We start from the raw sequence: 7,394 nt of genomic DNA, 5'->3' as shown, positions 1-7,394 counted from the left end.
TTCGTCATCTTAAGATACTGAAACTACCGTAAAACTCTTGCAAATAGAGACGCAGAGAAGTCAGGCACTATAGCTTCTCTGCGTCTCTCTCTCTCTCTTCATGTCTCGTCTTCAGCAGCAGGTATTCTTTAAAGACGCATATCTTCTCAGGGAATTTTGGGCAATTCGCCCACCATTTAGGGCGATTTGCCCAACAATTGGGCAGGCTTGCCGCCACGATGGCGGCAAGGCCGCCCAAATCGAGGGCGAATCGCCCATTTTATGTTGTTTCTAGCGTGCGCTTCGCTTGCTCCCCTCATCGCAATCTATTCAAAAAACAGAAGAACATTTATGGATTTAATCAGCATTTATTAATTTGTTCAAAAATACAAAATCAAATGTAAAACTATGTATGTGAGAAGAGTTGGTGAGCAAGAAAGGGTTAGACGGGAACAAATTCTATCGGAGTAGTGAAGAGAACGGCGGGCAGTAGTCTGTTTCGACGTTTTATATAAACGAGAAGTCTTCGGCGAGGGACCTGGAATTATATTTATAATAGTAGAATTCGTTAGTAGCAGCAGTGCTCCGTCTTCGAAGAGATTTAGCTTTTCATCGTATCACTAGTATTATGAGATGGTTTAGCGAAGGAGAAGTCGAATCATGAGCTGACATGTCCACTACAAGATAACTTACTCTGAAGTCCCAAATTATTTTATTCTGGATTAATCAGTTTTTTCACTTACGAATATCTCCTTTACTCTCGGATGGCATCTTTTCCAGTAGTTTAAAGCATGCACTTGATAGAATAGTGTATTTAAAACGAATAAAGAAGAAAAATAAGAAATAACGTGGCAGCAAATCTTATGATTTTCAGAGTGCAATAGAGCGCATGTTTATAAAGTGGGCGAATTGCCCTACAAATGGGCAACTTGCCCTACTCCATCCTCAAGCACACCCCCACTTCTTCCACCCCACCCTTGCCCAACTCTTGCCCAACCCTTGCCCAGTGGGCAACCTGCCCAAAGTGAGGGCAATTCTCCGAAAATAGTGGCAAAACGCCGGCAAGGCGCCAAACCCTCGCCTAAAATTCCCTGAGTTAAAAACGTGAATAGCTATCAAAAAGTTGTCAACTACAAAAATGTAGAGCTAGTTTTGGTCTACTCATACCACATAAATTTAGACAATTTCAGACTAGCGTCCCCCGCCTGCCGGCGGGCTCCGCAAGGTGGCGCGGTGCCAAGCAAGCTTTGAATTTTTGTTCTACGACCATTTTAAAGCAAGTTATGAGCATTTTTCTATTTTTAGCGACCCAAGCAAGCAGTCGGCGAAGAGCTTTCAAATGGTAGTAAGATGAAGGTTCTACGATAATTTTGAGCCGAGTTATAAGGTTTTGAAGTTTGGAGGTTGGGGCGCCGCGAGGCGCGAAGCTTCTGAAGTCTATCAGTGGGCTATAATCCTGTGGGGACACATCTGAGTGCCACCACGGCAAAACTGTAAATCTACCACCCTGTGGGGACACATGTAACGTCTTGGTGGGAAGGTGAGATCCTGGGTCAGAATCCATTCTTCTAAGGAGTCAAGCGACATCAGGTGATCTATTTCTCCCGAATACAATAACATCAAAAAATCCTTCACGTCTTCACATTTTAGAAAACGGCTCATAACTTTTTATGACGTGGATCAATCCAGAAACGGACAACACGTTTGGAATCATCTATTTTTCACGAATCCAGTAATATCAAAAAATCCTTCACGTCTTCACATTTTAGAAAACGGCTCATAACTTTTTATGACGTGGATCAATCCAGAAACGGACAACACGTTTGGAATAATCTATTTTTCACGAATCCAGTGATATCAAAAAATCCTTCACGTCTTCACATTTTAGAAAACGACTCATAACTTTTTATGACGTGGATCAATCCAGAAACGGACCACACGTTTGGAATCATCTATTTTTCACGAATCCAATAACATCAAAAAATCCTTCACGTCTTCACTTTTTAGAAAACGGCTCATAACTTTTTATGACGTGGATCAATCCAGAAACGGACAACACGTTTGGAATCATCTATTTTTCACGAATCCAGTGATATCAAAAAATCCTTCACGTCTTCACATTTTAGAAAACGGCTCATAACTTTTTATGACGTGGATCAATCCAGAAACGGACAACACGTTTGGAATAATCTATTTTTCACGAATCCAGTGATATCAAAAAATCCTTCACGTCTTCACATTTTAGAAAACGACTCATAACTTTTTATGACGTGGATCAATCCAGAAACGGACAACACGTTTGGAATCATCTATTTTTCACGAATCCAGTGATATCAAAAAATCCTTCACGTCTTCACATTTTAGAAAACGACTCATAACTTTTTATGACGTGGATCAATCCAGAAACGGACAACACGTTTGGAATCATCTATTTTTCACGAATCCAGTGATATCAAAAAATCCTTCACGTCTTCACATTTTAGAAAACGGCTCATAACTTTTTATGACGTGGATCAATCCAGAAACGGACAACACGTTTGGAATCATCTATTTTTCACGAATCCAGTGATATCAAAAAATCCTTCACGTCTTCACATTTTAGAAAACGACTCATAACTTTTTATGACGTGGATCAATCCAGAAACGGACAACACGTTTGGAATCATCTATTTTTCACGAATCCAATAACATCAAAAAATCCTTCACGTCTTCACTTTTTAGAAAACGGCTCATAACTTTTTATGACGTGGATCAATCCAGAAACGGACAACACGTTTGGAATAATCTATTTTTCACGAATCCAGTGATATCAAAAAATCCTTCACGTCTTCACATTTTAGAAAACGACTCATAACTTTTTATGACGTGGATCAATCCAGAAACGGACAACACGTTTGGAATCATCTATTTTTCACGAATCCAATAACATCAAAAAATCCTTCACGTCTTCACATTTTAGAAAACGGCTCATAACTTTTTATGACGTGGATCAATCCAGAAACGGACAACACGTTTGGAATCATCTATTTTTCACGAATCCAGTGATATCAAAAAATCCTTCACGTCTTCACATTTTAGAAAACGACTCATAACTTTTTATGACGTGGATCAATCCAGAAACGGACAACACGTTTGGAATCATCTATTTTTCACGAATCCAGTGATATCAAAAAATCCTTCACGTCTTCACATTTTAGAAAACGGCTCATAACTTTTTATGACGTGGATCAATCCAGAAACGGACAACACGTTTGGAATCATCTATTTTTCACGAATCCAGTGATATCAAAAAATCCTTCACGTCTTCACATTTTAGAAAACGGCTCATAACTTTTTATGACGTGGATCAATCCAGAAACGGACAACACGTTTGGAATAATCTATTTTTCACGAATCCAGTGATATCAAAAAATCCTTCACGTCTTCACATTTTAGAAAACGACTCATAACTTTTTATGACGTGGATCAATCCAGAAACGGACAACACGTTTGGAATCCTCTATTTCTCCCGAATCCAATAACATCAAAAAATCCTTCACGTCTTCACTTTTTAGAAAACGGCTCATAACTTTTTATGACGTGGATCAATCCAGAAACGGACAACACGTTTGGAATCATCTATTTTTCACGAATCCAATAACATCAAAAAATCCTTCACGTCTTCACATTTTAGAAAACGGCTCATAACTTTTTATGACGTGGATCAATCCAGAAACGGACAACACGTTTGGAATAATCTATTTCTCCCGAATCCAATAACATCAAAAAATCCTTCACGTCTTCACTTTTTAGAAAACGGCTCATAACTTTTTATGACGTGGATCAATCCAGAAACGGACAACACGTTTGGAATCATCTATTTTTCACGAATCCAATAACATCAAAAAATCCTTCACGTCTTCACATTTTAGAAAACGGCTCATAACTTTTTATGACGTGGATCAATCCAGAAACGGACAACACGTTTGGAATAATCTATTTTTCACGAATCCAGTGATATCAAAAAATCCTTCACGTCTTCACATTTTAGAAAACGACTCATAACTTTTTATGACGTGGATCAATCCAGAAACGGACCACACGTTTGGAATCATCTATTTTTCACGAATCCAATAACATCAAAAAATCCTTCACGTCTTCACTTTTTAGAAAACGGCTCATAACTTTTTATGACGTGGATCAATCCAGAAACGGACAACACGTTTGGAATCATCTATTTTTCACGAATCCAGTGATATCAAAAAATCCTTCACGTCTTCACATTTTAGAAAACGGCTCATAACTTTTTATGACGTGGATCAATCCAGAAACGGACAACACGTTTGGAATAATCTATTTTTCACGAATCCAGTGATATCAAAAAATCCTTCACGTCTTCACATTTTAGAAAACGACTCATAACTTTTTATGACGTGGATCAATCCAGAAACGGACAACACGTTTGGAATCCTCTATTTCTCCCGAATCCAATAACATCAAAAAATCCTTCACGTCTTCACTTTTTAGAAAACGGCTCATAACTTTTTATGACGTGGATCAATCCAGAAACGGACAACACGTTTGGAATCATCTATTTTTCACGAATCCAGTGATATCAAAAAATCCTTCACGTCTTCACATTTTAGAAAACGACTCATAACTTTTTATGACGTGGATCAATCCAGAAACGGACAACACGTTTGGAATCATCTATTTTTCACGAATCCAGTGATATCAAAAAATCCTTCACGTCTTCACATTTTAGAAAACGACTCATAACTTTTTATGACGTGGATCAATCCAGAAACGGACAACACGTTTGGAATAATCTATTTTTCACGAATCCAGTAATATCAAAAAATCCTTCACGTCTTCACATTTTAGAAAACGGCTCATAACTTTTTATGACGTGGATCAATCCAGAAACGGACAACACGTTTGGAATCATCTATTTTTCACGAATCCAGTGATATCAAAAAATCCTTCACGTCTTCACATTTTAGAAAACGACTCATAACTTTTTATGACGTGGATCAATCCAGAAACGGACAACACGTTTGGAATCATCTATTTTTCACGAATCCAGTGATATCAAAAAATCCTTCACGTCTTCACATTTTAGAAAACGGCTCATAACTTTTTATGACGTGGATCAATCCAGAAACGGACAACACGTTTGGAATAATCTATTTTTCACGAATCCAGTAATATCAAAAAATCCTTCACGTCTTCACATTTTAGAAAACGACTCATAACTTTTTATGACGTGGATCAATCCAGAAACGGACAACACGTTTGGAATAATCTATTTTTCACGAATCCAATAACATCAAAAAATCCTTCACGTCTTCACTTTTTAGAAAACGGCTCATAACTTTTTATGACGTGGATCAATCCAGAAACGGACAACACGTTTGGAATCATCTATTTTTCACGAATCCAATATCAATAGGAAGGGCGGTAGGATCGGCGACAGACAAACAAACATACAGCCGTTTGCGTTTGTTACTTGAAAAGATATTTCTTTCAACAATCTTTTAGAAAGTTCATACAAAAAAAATACAAAAACAAAAGTAAATCGGTTAGATTTGAACCACCGCCCTGCTGATTCTCACCCCCGCCCTCAACCACTGCGCCACCGATGCACGAAATGACGCCCTCATGGTGAGCGTAGAAAACAGGGGCGCTTCTCGCAGCAGTACAATGACACATACAGTGACAAAATGGTCAGTGTATTCGAAAAAAATGTCAGTGGAGATTCAGGTTTCTCCACAGAATCGTCCGGCTTGAATATTTTTTGATCGGACTTTTTGGTTCCATTAGATCTCCAAAAGTTTAGATCGGTGTCAAAAATTCAGAGCGATTCAGTGAATCCAGTTCCCAGGACAGCGAATATAAAAAATCCCAACAAGACCGAAATCTAAGAAAATCACAAAATCCGGTTTCCTGAAAGTTTTACCAGCTAAAAGTATATTGAATTTTATATGATTCGATAGAGATTTTTTTCTACACATTTCCTTTTTTATGGATCTTGAAATTTCTCAAAACTGAGCGAGTTACAACCGGTGAAAGAAATGAGCGGGAATTTCGGGGTACTGTAGTTTGTTTGATTTTTTTGGCAAATCAACAGCCGTAGCGGGCAGGGGGTGTCTTAAATCACAATTCTGACGCGATCAGATGATTCCCCGTCTCATTTTGCATCTATATACCAAAATTCAAGAAAATCTGTCTAATAGAACTCGAGATTTAAGAAGGAAAGTAAAAAAAATCGGAAATTTTCAGAAAGTTCAATATTTTTACGTTTCTCTCTGTAAATTTTTTTGAAAAGAGGTATCAAAATAATTCTTTTTTCACCGCTTAGCCCTGTTTTTTCTCTACGTAGTCATATAAAAATCTTATATTTACACCCAAAACTAAGCCCACAACAAAAATCAAAAGTCTAAAAAACATTTAAAAACCAAAACTTTTCAAGCCAAAATGAAATGACTTTCACTCTACGGCTCATAGCTCGGCCGCAAATGATGGAATCACCACCAAATTTTCCAGGAATGACGGGACGACGATTTTCTAATTACCAAAAAAAGAATTTTGTGAAAAGCTCAAAAACGGGCAAAGTTATTAGCGATGCAAAAAGGGGACAATTTGGTCCCTCTGCGGCAAAAAATTTTGACAGATGCGCCTTTAAGATTTGCCACCCTCATACCTAGTGGGGTTAGAAGAAGAGGTGTGCAGACATACCTAGTGGGGTTAGAAGAAGAGGTGTGCAGACATACCTAGTGGGGTTAGAAGAAGAGGTGTGCAGACTTTTGGTGACGTCGAGACGGGCTCTCCAAACCGGTCTATACTAAATTCTTCAGATCCCTTTTTTTTACTACTTTTCCACTATATAACCAGTTCCCTCATCTCTCCCCATTCCACTCATCTTGTAAATACTAATTACACAGAGACCGTACATGCCATTCCCAAACATGGAATATATATACACATTATGCAAATCAGTTCGCTTTCTCCTCATCTTCTTTTCCAATTTCCGCGTGGGAACCGATGATTCTTTGAAGGACACACCCATCTCTTTTCATGTAATTGTCCTGTACTTTTTTCAGTGAGTCATGAAGGTTTCTGGTGTCTGATGCCTATTGTGTTATAGAAGAAGAAAAAATAGTAGTAATACTATAATTGCACAGTTTAGACAAGGAAGGGAAGGAGAAGAAAAAAGAAAAATGGTTTTATGGGTCTCGGTGGGGACTAGTTGGCTACCTAGGTCACTGAAAAGGGGTGGATGTCCAAACATCCGAATTTCCGGATGTCCGATGGTTCCCGATATCGGAATGAGGGGGTGCTTCGATGTCCAGACGTCTGGCTGTCTAGAATTTCGGATTTCGGATTTCCAGATGTCAGTAAGTCCGGATGTCCAAACTCAAAAATGAATCGTATCT

This window comes from Caenorhabditis remanei, chromosome V (assembly GCF_010183535.1).
Source record: "Caenorhabditis remanei strain PX506 chromosome V, whole genome shotgun sequence".
In the NCBI taxonomy this organism is placed as follows: Eukaryota; Metazoa; Nematoda; class Chromadorea; order Rhabditida; family Rhabditidae; genus Caenorhabditis; species Caenorhabditis remanei.
The sequence above is the reverse complement of the archived record's forward strand: the minus strand, read 5'-3'. Positions refer to the sequence as shown.